The sequence below is a fragment of the Hydra vulgaris genome, chromosome 01 (genome assembly GCF_038396675.1).
Source record: "Hydra vulgaris chromosome 01, alternate assembly HydraT2T_AEP".
NCBI lineage: Eukaryota > Metazoa > Cnidaria > Hydrozoa > Anthoathecata > Hydridae > Hydra > Hydra vulgaris.
The window spans coordinates 57038597-57054753 of NC_088920.1; positions in this window are offsets into that span (position 1 = coordinate 57038597).

Here is a 16157-nt window from a genome sequence, read left to right on the forward strand (position 1 = left end):
TTCAATGACGGTTTTTAATAAAGTGTTGACTTGCAAAAGACCTATTGGTCTTTTGCAAGTCAATTTTTTTTATTAAAACCAGTACTTGTATATTTTAATGTTATAATAATATATCATTATATATGTTTATATAATGATATATTATTATAACATTAAAATATATTATAATGTTATATAATATAACGGTTAATGTTATTCGTCCTTTAACATTACAATTTCTTTAGTATAAAATAGAACATTAAAATAAAATTTATTTATAAAATTGAAAGGTGTAGGCATAAGACATTTTCTAATGTAAATATGTAGTATCCCAGGTAGCGCTGGTTCAACATTAAAACAAGATCGGGAAATTGATTGGCCGATCGTAGCAAACTGTTGTCGGCAAAGCGCCAACCTAAAAAGTCAACATTACCAGACATTTTTTCACTTTTCACTTTATACAAGAAGTTTGGAACGAGAACAATGTTCTTTGGATGGCCCTGAAGACCTAATGCACAGCCAAATTTGTCAGGATTGAACCATTTTTTGGTAAACTAGAGGTACCGGTTTTCCTATTTTTGGGATAAAACTAAGCAATGTTTTTAGGGTATATGAGTGTATAATTGACAAAAAATAAACTAAATAGGATTGTAAGTCAGCCAGCAGAAGTCAGCCATCATTCTCTCACCGGCGCGCCACTGGTAGCGATGCTCAATAGTTAAAATCGTTTAGTGGAAACATTCTCCATGCTCGTCTGTAATGTTTTTCTCAAAATGCTTGGGGGAAAAGTCCAAATGGCTATGCAAAAGTGAATCTTTGGGGACATATGCACATTCATTACTTTGAAGGCTGATAACAGTTCTGAGATGATGTCTTTATAGCCGTCCGACTGGTGCTTGCCTGAATAAATGAGTGCAAAGAAGAAATTTTTTGATAGAATACAAGTATTATGTACTTAATTCCTCAAAGTTTTAGATACTTACCCAGAAAGTTCTCCACAGAGCCTTTCAAAGCCTTCCATGCTCTGAGCTCAATCGAATAAAAGGAATCAGTAAACTGTTGGCTTTTCAAAAGTTTTCGAGTGTCTGGTCCAACGAATACTCCTTCCTAAACTTTTGCAAGTGACAGTTTTGAAAAGGTCTCCTTTATGATTTTTATCGGTTCGCCGTCAGAGTGTGATGGCTTAACAAAGTTCTTAAACAGGCCAAGCTTTATGTGTAGTGAAGGTATAATAACTTTGTCAGACTGAACAAGTGGCTCATAACGAATATTGTGAATACCAAGGGTCAAATTGCCTCGTGCTGGCCACTCACTCATGATGTAATCCTCATGTTTAGCGCGGCTATCCCACAAACATATGAAGCATGTGTATTTCACGTAAGCTCCTTGCATACCTGTCAGCAGACCTACAACTTTCAGATCCGAGCGAAATCTACACTGAAATGTGTCATAACAAACAAGCTGAATAATAGATTTCATAGTTTCATAAGATTCTTTTGCTGTAATTGAGTAAGCAATCGGGATGGCTGGATATGCTTTTTCATTATGCAAAAGGACTGCCTTTACACTTCTTGTGCTGCCATCGATGAACAACCACCATTCATTCTCCACTTTTGTATAGATACCCATCTTCATCAACAAACCAGGAATATCACAACGAAATACAAAGTTATTTTCTTCACTTCTCTTAAAAAATGGCACGTAAGCTGCGTCTCTTGTCTTATAAACAGACGTTCTCGTTTCCTTAGCAAGGACACAAAATTCTCTTAGCATTGAACCAGCCAAACACGCATCCTGTTTGGACAGGCCAAGTCTCTTAACAAACAAATCCAGCTGTCTCTGGCAGATAGACTTCGGCTCGTCGTTAGGCAGCCAATCATCATCATCTTCATTGCCCTTCTTCATGTTCGGCATATCATCATCATCACTCAAAATAAAATTGAAAAGATCAGAAGAAAACACAGGAGGCTCTTCTCCCTCATTATATGCTCTCGATTTTATTGGTGATGGTAAGTCAGGGTAAACTATGCTGTTAGCTGTCCTTCTAGTAAATTGCGCCGTGTGTCAAACAAATATAGCCATCAGTTACATGATCTTTTTGGTCGCGCCACGACATAGGTGTGGAGAAAGGCATTCTCTTTAATTTACCCTTAGACCACAGGGGCAGGTTAGACAAACATTTTACACAGATCTTATCTTGAAATAAGCATAATACAGGGTCTTAACTCGAGGTGTAATGGAACGCTCATCTTCTTTAAACCTCCCGCAAATGTAACAGAACTTGTTAGGATCGTTATAGCACTTCCGTCTCCTAGACATTCCAAATAATCTGAAATAGCAAAAATAGTTATAAAATAGTAAGAATTGTAATTCATCAAAACTGAAACTAAACATTTGCTCACATAAATTAAACGGTGGATGAAGAATAAGATAAAATCGCCAAAAACTTAAATATCAAGCCAAATAAATGTATTTGTCCTATACATTCATTAGAGTAAAATCGTCATAGAAATTATAGCCATCGACTTCTCTTAGAGAAAGTATATAAAAAATGGAGAAATAAAAATTTCCATTTTACATAAAAATGGTTCGACCTAGACTATCAAAACTATACTTTTGCTTTCATCATTCATTAGGTATTAAATGTTTTCGTTACAGTTTTTCTTGTATAAAAATTCATGTCTGGTAGTGCAATAGGTTCATCAGGAAGGCTTACTGATAAACCTATTGAAAGAGAACAAATTGTGGAAGAAAAAATGATAAATAGGCGTTTTTACTAATTTAACGTTCGTTAGTAAAGTCACTTTTAAGTTGTTACCCTTCAAAATCAAGATCAATACAATTTCAATATTGTTAGTAATAATGCTTTTATGTTATATATGGATATATATATATATATACATTTATATTTCTGTATATATATATATATATATATATATATATATATATATATATATATATATATATATATATATATATAATATATATATATATATATATATATATATATATATATATATATATATATATATATATATATATATATATATTTCTGCACATTCCAGTCAATATGAGATGTAAGAAATAGGAGTCTTTTTGTCTGGTTTTTTAGTAAAACCAGCGGTTTCTTTGCAGGGCGTCGAGAAAATAATCCGGCTTCAACTGCGCGTCGTCTGATTGTTCGGTCCGATACAGGCAGCTCTAATTGCTTTTGTATCTCGACTGATGATATCCAGGTATCCTTCTTGACGGATCTGACGATCATAGAATCCTCTCTAGAAGTGGTGGAACGCGGTCTTCCAACTTTGTTATCTGCTGCCAACTTCCCCGTAAAACGATATTTGGAACATAGTCTTGATACGGTCCATTTTTTCACGCAATATTTATCACAAATACTTTCATCTGACATTCCACTTTAGTAATCGCCAATAATTTTCTTTCTTAGTTCCAATCCAAGACTGTTGGGAGCCATTTTTCCACTTGAAGTCATAAAATAAAAAAAAAAAATAATCGCACTTCTCATGGCTTACCGTGTTACATTTACCTTGTGATGACACAATAATGCTCTGTGGAACACAACGTCTTGGTTGGATGTGGACTGTATTGATGTAATGAAACACTTGTTGTATTTCACTTCTTGTATTGATGTTCTTCGATAAAACACTTTGATAAAACTCACTTCGATAAACTGTCTTGATAATACTGACTGATTGACTTCCATATACTGACTGAATTACATGTCGATTTACATGTCTCTTATATAGTAAAATGAACTTGTGTGAACCTGTTCTGGAAGATTCTAGATGCTTCTATTCGATGCTTCTGGATGCTTCTGGATGCGTCTGGATGCTTCTGAATGTTTTGGGATATTTCTGGATGCTACTGGATGCTTCCAGATGCTTCTTCTGGAAACTTCTGGAAGCTTCTGCATGCTTCTGGAAACTTCTGGATACTTCCTTTAATTGTTAAAAAACTTCCGTGACGTTGACACGGACCAGACTTAAGAAAATGAAACAAACCAAAAAAGTTGCACTTGTTTTGTCCGCTGCAAAATGGCACTTTTCAACGAAATTCTGCCTGTGTGCTGTCACCTGTCAGCTGATTGCTCATGTCATAGCATGCTATGACTCCAGACTTCTGAACTGTTTGCTGTGGTAGTATAGTTCGTTTCGTTTTTAAGACATGTAAAATTAGGAACTCTTTTTAGCATTGTTCGATGTTGGTTGCAAATGTTTTGTCCAATAGTATATATATATATATATATATATATATATATATATATATATATATATATATATATATATATATATATATATATATATATATATATATATATATATATATATATATATATATATATATATATATATATATATATATATATATATATGGGCATTTCCATTTCTGTGCGTGATTTTTAATTTTTTTGTTTTAGCAATAGTGATGCATAGTGCAATCCTGTAACTTTCTGGAAAACTTAACTGTTTAAAACATTATTTAAAAAATATATATATAACGCTGAAACTTATATTTTCTGAGGAATTAAAATTTATTTATCTAGTAACTAAAATTTGAGTTATTATGTTTTGTGCGTGATTCCGATTCAAACTTAATTTATTCTTTGTTAACATTACTAATGTATATCATTTATATATATATATATATATATATATATATATATATATATATATATATATATATATATATATATATATATATATATATATATATATATATATATATATATATAGAAAAATAAAACATAAATAGTAATCTTACTAGTGATAACTTATTGGTAAACAATTTTTTAAATCAACCAATATTTGTAGATATTTCATAAGAAAATATACATGAAAATATGTATAATATGCAAAAAATAGGTAAGAGTATTTACAATATTCGTTTTTTACAACAAATATAATATAAAGCCATATTATAAACTGCAGCCTTTTTAATTTTAAATGGAGATTTGACCTTTGCAAATCGTTATTAGCCGACGTTATTTTGATGTTGGCTTTTTGACCAATATACAACCTAAAATAAATGTAGGTCGACGTTGAGCCTACGTTGGCGCGTTATCGGTATTTTATCCGATGTTTTCGACTTTATAACAACGTTGGGCCAACGTATTGGTGCTACCAGGGATAATAGAAAAATTATATATGAAAAACTTTGTAACAAAATAAAAAAAAAATACCACAATATGCAACAAAATTAAAAAAAAACCTAAACAATAAAATTCCTAATAAAGAGAGTATTATTAGTTACTTTAAGTTTTTTTTTGAGTTTTGTTGCAAGTTATTGAACTATGTTTTTTATTTTGCTACAAAGTTTAAAATTTTTAAGTTTTAAATATTTAATTATTAAGTTTCAAGTTTTAATTTTTTAATTTCTAAGTTTTAAAAGCTAAAAACTTTTTTTATTTAGGTGCCCGTATTGAATACTCTAGTAACTAAGAAATAACATCAACTAAAACATAAGAGCATGGCGAAACATACAATACACCTTGGGAAATTTTAATTATTAGTTTATTTGCGTGAAGCCAATTAGGCTTCAACACTCCTGCCAACATTGACGAGTAAAGGAATATTTGTCTTGTTAACGAAGTATTTTTCCTTTGTCAGAATATTCAGTAGGATATAGTTAATTAATGGGTCGATTAACTAAACACGAATGCGAACAATTTCATTGTTAGAATATATCAATTCTTTAACACGTGCTAACTTACATAACTGTCTTTTGCAGTTATCGCTTTCAATTAATGCAATGCCATTAACACTAATATCATTGCAACCATTATTTCGATTTAATTAATGGTATTCACTCAACAAGGTGAGTGCGTCATCACCTTGGTTGTTATACAAATACGTTAATGGTTGCTTGTTTAGTACCATTTCAATTTCGGAAAGCAATGTTCGTATTTCTTCATAAGAAGATTTCGAGGTCTTTAGTGCTTTTTTTAAACATCTTTCTATCATTCGTACTAGTCACTAGAACATCCCTCCCCACTTAGGGGCCGAAGGAGTATTTAACCAATGTTAAAAAATTTTCCCAGAGATGGATCCTCTGTTTCTGAGGCAAGTGCGCTACCGCTGTGATTAAGACTGCTCAAAAAAAAATATACTACTATAATAATCGTGATTATTACAGTAGTTTATTTTTTGGGAAACCGTCCTAAATAAATGAAAATTTTTTAGCTTTTAATTTAAATTTTTTATGAATTCACAACTTTGATTCATATTTAGTTCTAATAATACTAATATTATGTCTAATGATAAAATAACCGAAAAAGGTTAGCGTTTATTAAATAAAGATTAAAAAAAAAAAAGGAAAGGGATTGACAATATAAGTCGTAAAATTATTATAAATTCAACAAAAGATATAACAATTTCATTTTTGCATATATTTAACTTATCATTAAAAGATGGAATTTTTCCGGGAAAGTTGAAATTTTTAAAGTAGTTTTTTTTTTTAATTTTTAAATGATCGTTATGGCATTATTAATTATTGGTCAATCACTGTTCTTACATATTTTTCACAAACTCTAGAAAAAGTTACACAGGTCTACAAAAAAAACTTTTACTCTGTTGCATGAGATATTTAAACTTTTTATATATTTTTAAACGCTGAATCCAAATATAAGCTCTGTTTTTGTTGGCAAGCTCTAGTTTTTTTGCAATAACAAATTTATCAAGTTTTTAAAAATTATGATTTTCATAGGTATTTTTATTCAATAGTTATAAAAAAAAGTGACCATGTCATTGTTTTCATTAGATCAAATATATAATATGATGGCGTTTTCAAATCGACATAAGTGCAAGCATAATCCTAACTTATTCTGTTATATCTGTAGTTGATATACACTTGTTCGACAAAGACGAAACATTACTAATTTTGTAAAACTAGCATATAAATCGTATTTTTTTTTTCATTTTTTGGTTCTACCAGAAATCATTACGGTCTTATCACGGAGCACCGCGGAGAGCATTTAACTAGAAGTTCACGCCTCCTTTCTTACCAATGTCGCTTATTGGGTTAGAGCCAGGATCGAACCCGGGACCTCTGAGCCAGAACTCTAACCACTGCGCCACGGCTGCTATTTTGATATTAAACTTGACAACCAAGATAAAAATTAGGCTCCACATACTGTGTGCCATATTTGTGAAGAAAGTCTTCGAGATTAAACAAAAGAAAAAAGAAAGAATTTTCCTTTCGGAGTCCCCATGATTTAGAGGGAACCTTTAAATCACTTTAACGACTGCCATTTTTGTCTTGTTAATACTACTGGTATTGGCAAAAAATAGCTTATCCCAACATTCTTTCTTCTATCAGACCAATTCAACATTCTAACGAGAATCTATTTCCAATTTTTTAAGGTTTATTTTTGTCAAAAGATGAACAAGCATGTCTTCTACAGAAACAGAAGAATTTTTACTAGATTTGGAAGACTTATCACCTAATGCTAAACAATCCAATTTTTTTCAGTGTTTCAGTCAAATAGAACTAAATGACTTAGTTCGTGATTTAGAATTTTCTAAGCAAGTAGCAGAAGTATAAGCGTCACGTTTAAAGGAAAAAAAACCTACTGAATAGCTTTGCAAAAGTTTCTTACGATAGAACAAGAGATGAAACCTGTGTTAACTTTTTTTCAGAAGTCAATTTATTTGTTTACTGTCATGATATTTCAGATCTTCTATTATAGTTGGGCATTTCTGTATATAATCCAACAGAGTGGAGACTTTTTATCGATAGCTCAAAGCAAAGCCTCAAATGCGTCATATTGCACAATGGAAATATTTTTAGTTCTGTACCAATTGGTCATTCTGTTTATTTGCGAGAAACTTAGGATGACATTAAAATGGTGCTTAACTTGATTAAATATCACTAATACAACTAGATTATTTGTGTAGATCTAAAAATTATTTACTTTCTTCTTGGTCAGCAGAAAGGTTTTACAAAGTTTCCATGTTATCTCTGCATGTGGGACATTCGAGCAAGTCAACACTGTATACAAATAGAATGACCCGTTTGTAAGACTCTCACAGTGGGTATGCATGATATCGAAAACGAACCCATTGTTAGCTGGAATAAAATAGCTTTTCTACCATTGCGTCTTAAACTTGGATTCATGAAAGAGTTTGTTGAAGCACTGAAAACTGATAGTGATTGTTTTCAGTATACAGTTAAATCATTACCAGGCTTGTCAATAGAGAAAAAAAAGGCAGGAGTTTTTAATAGGCCACAAATTCGCTATCTTATAAAAGATAAAGAATTCATTAAAATAATAAATATCACAGAGAAAACGGGTTGGTTTGCATTTGTGGTTAATGTAAAACTTTCTTGAAAATAAAAAAGTAATGTAAAACTTTCTTGAAAATAAAAAAGCAGAAAACTATTCAGATTTAGTTGATAAAATGTTGAAAGCTTTTTGTGATTTTGGATGCAAAACAAGTATAAAACTTCATTATATAAATAGTCATCTTGACCAGTTTTCTGAAAATCTTGGAGATGTGAGTGATGAGCAAGGAGAACAAGTCCATCAAGATTTTAAGACAATTGAAGATCATTACCAAGGACATTGAGGATACACATGATGGCCGACAACTGTTGGGGCATCAAGCGAGAAGACTCATGAAAAGTTTATAAACGAAAGAGCAACAAGCAAAAGTTTCTTCCTGATTAAATAGTTGTAATTTAATAATATAATCTGCAATCTTTTTTAAAACTAATGTAAAATATGATTTTGTTATTATTCAATAAAAAGTTGATAACTTTGCTAGGACTTGGATATTTATAAAATGTTCATTTTAAACACTTCCCATTTTATTTTTATCTTTTGTTTTAGTTCTTGTTGTGTAGACCTGTGTTATTACTACTATTATTTTTTTATTTATTTATTTTTGTTTTAGGTGCCCCAAAAAGACCTAATGGTCTTGTCACAGACCAACGTGGAAGAGCATTTAACTAGGAAGAACGAGCCTCTTTCCTTACCGGTGGTGCGAAATAGAGCTCGCTTTAAACCCATCTAATGGTCTTCCTTTTAAAGTAAGCGCTCTAAACACTGCGCAACGGCCACTAAATTATATATTCAATTCTTTTTTAATCGAAAATACAACTTTGTACAAATAACAATTTGGTTTTATATCTGGTCATTCTTCCGATCACGCAATCTTACATATTGTTCATGATCTATTTTAAAGGGTTTAATGAAAAAAAAATGTACTTGTAGATTTAAGTAAGGTCTTTGAAACAGTTGATTGTATAATTCTTTTGTTCAAACTTGAATATATCAAAAATTCAAACAACTTTAAAAGTTATTTGTCTAACAGGAAACAATCTATTTCATACAATGATGTAAAAATAGAAAATATGATAATTACATGCGGTGTTCCCCAGGGATCAATTCCTAGACCACTTTTTTTTCTAATTTATCTTAATGACTTAAATAAATTTTATAACAAAGAGCTTTATAAACTAACCCAAACTTAAATTCCAATAAATTATCTTCAAACATTACTGTAACAAAATGCATATTATTTCATTGTGCTCATTTAAAAAAATGTATACGTTGAAACTTCCGAGTGCATCTTATAATTTTGTACTTTATGTTACACGGTTTTAATAAGTTATGTATCTTACGGTATATATAACGGGGCCTAGTGATGAGACAACTATAGTCTTATTTTTGCCCCATGTAAATCTTTTATTCATGTACTTTGTACATTGTTGTTTACGTGTACACATACGTTGTTTTAAGTTATTTATTTTTTATAAATATATACATTTATATAAAATAAATTAAATAACTTTTGATGATGACTTTGAGTCATGCTTTTCGGCAATCATCAGCAATTATGTATAATTTATTGTGTAAAAACCTTTAAAAAAAGTACAAAATAAAATTAAGGTGGAACAGTTTATGACGTTACAAAAACAAAACAAAACAAAAAGTCATCAAAGATTTTAGTCCCCTGAGTCAATTGAAGTAACTATAAACTGCTTTTAATGCAGGCACTTTGATGTTATTTCATATCTTTTATTAAGTAATTTTATTCCTCTGAATGAAAATATATGAAATTTCTCTCGGAGACAAAGAGTACAAACTTTTGATGCTTGACTGTAGGACTTTCATCGTGCTATTTTCTTCCATCGTGCTATTATCTTCCATCGTGCTGTTATCTTCCATCGTACTGTTATCTTTCATCGTGCTATTATCTTCCATCGTACTATTATCTTCCATCGTGCTATTATCTTCCATCGTACTATTATCTTCCATCACACTATTATCTTCCATCGTGCTGTTATCTTTCATCGTGTTGTTATCTTCCATCGTGCTATTATCTTCCATCGTGCTGTTATCTTTCATTGTGTTATTATCTTCCATCGTGCTATTATCTTCCGTGTAATCACAAGTTTTATATTTTTAGATTTTAGTTCTCAAATTTCTTTTGAAAGTTCAGTGTTATTTTTAAATCTGAGTGTATTAAAAGATAACAATCCTTCAATTCACTCAAATATAAAAAACAAATATAAAAATAATTAAAAGATAATAAGCTTGTAACATTTTCTGGAGTTTCTCTATAGCCTCACTGTGCTTTATAATTAAGGGCTTCGGAACAAGAAAGGCGGCCATTTATTTTATATCGAATAAACGCTACTGAATGGTTTGGCTTACCATCAAGATAACAATAAAATTTCCAGCACCTCTCATGTCATCCATGATCATGATGGAAGTTAAGGTCCAAATCACCGGTCTTCAATGGTTTTAGCTGCATGAGATTGCACAGCATATTTCAAAGCAGCCAATATATTTAAGTGCACACTGCAATATATTAAAGTTATTTATTTGAAAATGGTAAAGTCTATAGCAAAATTTACTTTGAGATATTACTTTGAGATATTACTTTGAGATATTACTTTAAGATATTACTTTGAGATATTACTTTGAGATATTACTTTGAACCATGTTCGTAAATCAACAAGCATTTTTATGTCAATCAAATTATTTTAGATTCTTTTTTTTTATTTTTTTATTTTGATAACAGAAAAAGCTGATTTTTATTAAAAATGATTCAGTATCAACTATTATCCATAACAACGATTTGTTTATTTCATTGCTACGCATTTTTAATATAAAATATACTACAAAATGCAATAATAATTAAAAAAAAAAAGTTTTTTAAAAAAAAAGGCAACAATTCGAAACACTGACAAACCTAATTTCAAAAGTTTTTCAAATTTCTCAACCCTAATATACAGACCCTACAAACTGTATAAAATAAATGTTGTAACTCAGCTATTGCTTCTTGTTTATTGACTTTGTCTATTGATTAATGCGCGCTTATTGTGCTTAAGACAGGTTTTTGTACTACTTTATGTTATGGCTTGTTTGTTACCCATAATACTTCAGTTTTATTTTAATATCTTATGTTTAAATTATTTAAATAAAACTGTTTAAATAAATTTGTTTAAATAAAAATACTGAGGATTGATAAAATAAAGATTCTATGGATCAAAAAGAAAGGTATCGCTTTTTTTTGTATCGCAAAAATTTGTATCACAAAGATTCACAGAAACAGTGATAAATTTTTTCAATGTTATTCTTCTTTTCAAGGCCGAGTGTACCATTACAATGGAAGAGGCTCCTTTTTGTGATTACAACCCTCTCTGAATTATATAACTCAGAAAAATAAATCTTGATCAACAAGTCCGCTGCGCGGAGAAACAAGTTGAGCGCAATACTACGAAGAACGTGATGGGGATTAAAATTGGAACTTGTCGCTTATGAAGAGAGCGTTCTACCACTACACCACAACCGCATATATCCTTTTTAAAGAATATGTTTTTCATTTTCCTTTACTTAGTTGTCCAGCAAAGGCGTTGTACAGTACCCTTAAAACATAAATGACGGTTTTAAATATTTTATAAGCCTTATATTATTTTAAAGCATAGTTATGCTTCTTAAATATCCAGAGTATGAAGTTGTTGTAAATTTACACTTTAATTCAAAAAAAATTAGGCCTAGACATTGACTAAAATCTTGTTGCAATGGTTGTTAATGAGAAAATGTTTTTTTTATTTATCTACTAATATTGCTTTATTATTATTTCTCTACTACCATAAAAAAAAAACTGTAATGCAAAACAATGATCAAAACATAATTTTTTTAAAACTTAAGTGTGTCGTACATAAACCATTTGATAGAAAAATTCAAATGTAGTTGCATTTTGTAAAATAGGTAAAAAAAATAGCGCTACAAAGGTTCTTGGTACAACAACCAGGCTGAAAAACGGCAGAAAAAATGACACAACTAAATTTTTTTATTGTAGCTGCTGTGTGTACACTATCAAACCAACATTTACAGACATTTTTCTAATAATTTTTTTGAAAAATGTTTACATAGTAAAACACAGAGTCCTGATGAATTCTTAAATAAATTATACTAGATTTTTATTTTGATTTAACGATCCTAGGAACTTTTATAATTAATGTTAAGTATAAAAAAGTTATAGACTAATGTTGAGTATAAAAATTTTTATAACTAATGTTGAGCCATAAACATTTATAATTAACGTTGAGTCTAAAATTTTTTATTACTAATGTTGAAGTCTTAAAGTTAATGTTGATAAAAAGATTTTTTGATTAAACAATAAAAACTTTGATCAAAATTTCATGGCGTCAAATCGTTATTTTACACCTCTTATTTTAAAGCCTTGACATAGGAGGTGTATAAAATAAAGAATAAAAGCAAGCAGACACCTAACGGTTCAAGTCTCCGCAAGTTCTCTTTTTTTTTTTTTCGCTTTGTTTTTTTTCTTTAATCTTAAATGTCTTATTGTATGAATATATTTAGGAATCAAAATTTCTGGGCTTTTTATTACTAAAACATTTTTTGCTTAGTCTTTTAGTTTTGATAAATTACTTTAATTGAATAAATTGTCAAAAAAACGTCAGTATTATCATCGGAAAAGAGAAAAAAACAATTTAATTTTTAAAAGTTAACATCTTAGATAAGCTTTATAAAATTTGATTAAAATGAAACATCTGGTATAGTATGTAAACTTATCCTCTTTCTTATAATAATTTACAATATTTCTAGGGGTTATATATACCCTCGTTATTCAAGTAATATAAAAAAACCGTTAAAAAAACAAACAAATAATAAAACTTCAATGCAATGTGTTCTTGCGTCTTAAAAAAGAAAAATAAGGTTTCCAAAACGACAATGTGACGTAATCACCGTGGTCTTCATTCAAACCGCCTTCACCCGGAGAACACTGGTGAAACTGTATTTCCAAGGACTCTCTCACTTTTCTCTTAAAATAGTCTTCCTCAATTTAATATATTTGATGAAATTCAATTTATTTCTGAAGATCTCAATTGCCATCATAGTAAGAAGCCTATTTTTCCCCCAAAATTTGTATTTTCTCTTGTTGTCATTTGAGTTGAAAACATATTTTTCAAATATTGCAAGTTGAGAAACAAAATTTTCAAAAAGCACAGGGTTGTAGGGCCGGCGCGAGTAGGTGTTTAGGGAGGTGCCTTACGGTTTTGTGCCCTTAAAAAAAAAGTTCTCTAATTCCAATATGCCGACTATAGATAAACACTCTATGTCCTACATTTCCGAATGAATTTATCTATAAGGTACAATAAAGTCATAATTTTCCGACTGATTGATTTAATGGGGTTGCACAAACCCCCACACCCCATACCCCCTTCGCGGGTTGTCTTTGTATATCAAAGTCAAAAATTGTATCAGGTTGTCATTAATACGATCAAAATCTCTTTATAAAAGTTTTTTATAATCTTTTAATAGAATTACTTTTATGTTATTTTATCATAGTATTATCAGTATATGTACAGAAGTGTTATAAACACCGTAATTATGAAAACTTTTACAAAAAGGATGTATATTTATGTTAAATGTAAAACAATATTAGTTTTGCACTTTTTCCATAATATGTCCCCGGCATTGACAAGAGCGATTTTAGGAAAAAAGTAATGCGCTATAACTTGAAAATCACCTTCTTAGCGGATGTCACACAATGGTAGAATCTTCTCTGGGCGCTGAATAGAGTAAAAACTTAACTTTAGATCACATTTTTGCTGTCAAGTCTGTTATACTTTATGCTTTTGAGTAACTTAGCATGTTAAAATTGATACTAGTCTGCAATTTAAAGAATCCGTGTCGTCACCAGACTTAAAATTAGGCAAGACTCGTGCAATTTTTAGCTTTTCCGGAACTGTACCGAAACGGAATGATTGTTTCATGAACTTATTTTTTGAATAAGAAGTATAAGAAAAAGTACTTGATGAAATTTTTTCGGTTAAGTTTGAAGTTTAACATAACAACTTCGAATAGTAAAGTTTTTCGAGTGTTTTTTAGTTTTTTCAAATATATTTTTATAATAGTTATTTGGTATTTATATAAATTTTATTCTTAGGAAATATTTTTTAATGCTTTTGATAAATATTGCTAAAACCATGTTTTATTTAATTTAATAATATTTTTAAATATTCAAAAATTTTAATTAAACTTCGGATGTTAATATTTAATATTGAAAACGAGTATTTTACTACTTTTACTGTATTTTGCAGATTTGCCAACCGAGTATTATATATCAAAATTAAATTTGTCAATACAATCTGTTTCAATTTCATTATCACAAATATTTTCACACAAAAAATTACAACTTTACGCTTTCTGCCTTTTTTATAAATTATAAAAAATAAATTAAATTTACTTGTTTAGCTTTTAAATTAAACTTTCTCATTATTTAGGTACTGTGCCTTCTCAATAACGGTATATTTTCAAGAATTCTATTCAATATTCATTTTTTCACTTAATTCGCTTCTTATTTTGTTTTTTCAAAAGAAAAGTCTTCTAAATGAAAATATCTTTACCTTTGAGCATCTTTGCGTTTTAAATTTTTTTTCTATGCCTTTATAGTTAAGCAATTTAAGGATGATTGTTCTGAGTTTATTCTTTATTTTCTCTGCGTTAAAGCGTCTTTCGATACCGGACCCTCTGTTAATAGTTATGTTAATTATTTTTGACTGTTCGTAAAACGTTTGCTGATTTTTATTTTTCCCAATACTTCTTTTTTGTTTTTTAGTACAATACTTTCTCGTCTGTTTCTTTTATCTAGCTTTCTCATCTTTTCTCTTAGTATGTTTATAAGTATGTTTGCTTTGTTCGCTTGCTGTTTTGTTATTCTTAAGATCTTGACATAATGAGCTGTTCTTTCAGTATTTTTGCGAGGTTGACGCAACAAGTAATTATAGTTTTGAGTAAAGGTACACCCCTGTGACCTGTGGTAACTTAAACCTGTTATGCAGAGAAAAGCAACTTTGATACTAAAGATGGATGAATTCGTTCCGTCGCTTTTCCGAAACATGTTATCTGATATTTTTCTTTCCACCAATTGGAATTAAGACTCAACTAAACCTTTGAACACTTTAAATCGTATTTTTAATGAAATTTAGCAAAATGTTTAGCAAAATAAACATTAAACTTTATTTAAGCAAAATGTATTAGGCAGTAAATAAGGTTTATTTAAAATAAATTTATTAAATTAGTAAAAGATCAAACAACTTAATGCTAAAGATATTTCTTGTTTCTATATTATTTTTATATTAGATTTAATTAAAATCATATTTTATTACATTCGACTTGTTTTTTTCAAATTTTATTTTAACTGAGTACAAGTAACTTTTATTATTATAACTATGAGTTGTTTTTTGGTATCATTGGTATATCTGATCTATTTACATAACACAAATGATGTTTATTTTAAGATGCTCAGAAAAGGTATACCACATAATAATCACACTATATATAAAACTTTTTGATTATAAGGCAATATATTTATAATATATTTATATATAATATTTATATATAAATAATTTTTGGTTAATAATAATAATTATAATTATAATAATAGTAACAACAACAATAATAATAGTCATTATGCAATTGAAATAAGAAGTTATTAGGAAAGTCTCTACAGACATTGGTACCTTTTTGATTTTTTTAACAATTTTTTTTATTTTTAAGAACTATTGTAATATTATTGATGTGAAACTTTTTAAGAGTAATTTAAACGTTATTATGCATTTAAAAGCAAAAAATAACCACTGACTTCTGCTTCAAACTTAATTTATAACATTTTGAAAGT